Raw genomic sequence first — 1457 nt, forward strand, 5'->3', positions numbered from 1 at the left:
TTTATTTTGCACTAGTTGTAAATTCATTAACTTTCAACTGAAAAACACTCCCGCAAAATCCACACAGGAAAATACAGCTTTTGCTCTTTTGAAATCGTTACAATTTAATGCTCAACGAACACGTACAAACTTAATTAACACAATTAAAGTCGCCATTTTTATGAGCTCCTTAAACATTTCCAACATTAGTTATAATTGGCAAAACTTCTTGCGACGGCTGCGAACCGCCAACTTTTACTTATGCTTCTATAATTGCTTTTATTACTTTTCTACCACTATTAAACCGTCGTTCTGCGAGATATATTACGCTCCTTAATAGCATCGTTTTCCTTCCGAATGTTTATTAAGAAGGACAGCGGGGAAGCGCTTACTTGACTTGCGGGTAGATTGGTGAAATAGATACCATTTAATAATTATATATACCTACTTAACAACACATGTTTGTACATGAGTATGTTTGTTTAAATATAAGCCGATTCTAGCGATATTATTCGCATTGACGTAAATAAAAGCAAAGTTACTCTATTTCTATCATAGATGACAGGCAATCGTTTCAGTAATTCGTAAATCATTTAAACAATTGTTATCGTTTTACACTTTCCTGTAGATCCAATACGTTTGTTATATTATGTTTAATAAAACAAGGTTCTTTCAATTTTTTTTTTTTATAAACTGTGCCCATAAAAAGTAGCTATCAAGGAGATGACGTTTTTATACCTTTCTTATTCCCGCCAAATAATTCCCGAATTCATTCGAATGAAATTGTTAACAGTTTTTTTTTATTCTCTGAAAGTGCATTTCCCGCTTTTTATATTATTCATAGGGACGACGCTGGCGTTGTTAAGGTTAGGATAAATATATATTCTTCATACGTATAATATATAATACATAAAAATGGATTATTATTTCTTTCGTGTAAACATTTTGTTGTTATATAAGAAAATAAATAAATGAATTTAAATAACATCCTCGTGTTTATATTAATAAACCTCGGATAATAAACGAAGTATCTAATAACTTATTTTCTTCAACAACTTTACCTATTTCAGAACTTGAACTAAGAAAATACTAATATTTCGCTTAAGGCGTATTTCACCTCAATTAAACAGCATCAAGCTGTTGCTCCTTTACCTATAAATTTAGTTAGATAGCTACTATTAGATTGTCGATTCAGTATTAATTCTCTTAATAACTTCGACCTAAGTACGTAACTATAGTGTATTTGGTTTAGAATTACACTGAGTGTTTATTTTATTCGTTTTTATATTTTTATAAGGTCAGGTTAATGATAAATTTACAATTTATTAAGACAATTTATAAATAGTACTTCTAACATCATAAATTTATTTCGTATTAATACATTTTTATTATATTATAGCTGTAGTGTATAGGTGCATAACCCATGTAATCCATGTTAATTATTTCATCATTTATAATGTACACGTGTAACCCCATTA

General features: G+C 29.2%; 1 protein-coding gene across 3 annotated transcripts in view; it reads right to left on the bottom strand.

Moving 5' to 3' along the window:
- Nucleotides 1-1457, bottom strand: part of LOC119840623 (piwi-like protein Siwi) — a 24893-nt gene that overhangs the window by 4415 nt on the left and 19021 nt on the right. The gene's annotated exons all lie outside the window — the stretch shown is intronic.

The sequence above is a fragment of the Zerene cesonia genome, chromosome 6 (genome assembly GCF_012273895.1).
Source record: "Zerene cesonia ecotype Mississippi chromosome 6, Zerene_cesonia_1.1, whole genome shotgun sequence".
Lineage (NCBI taxonomy): Eukaryota > Metazoa > Arthropoda > Insecta > Lepidoptera > Pieridae > Zerene > Zerene cesonia.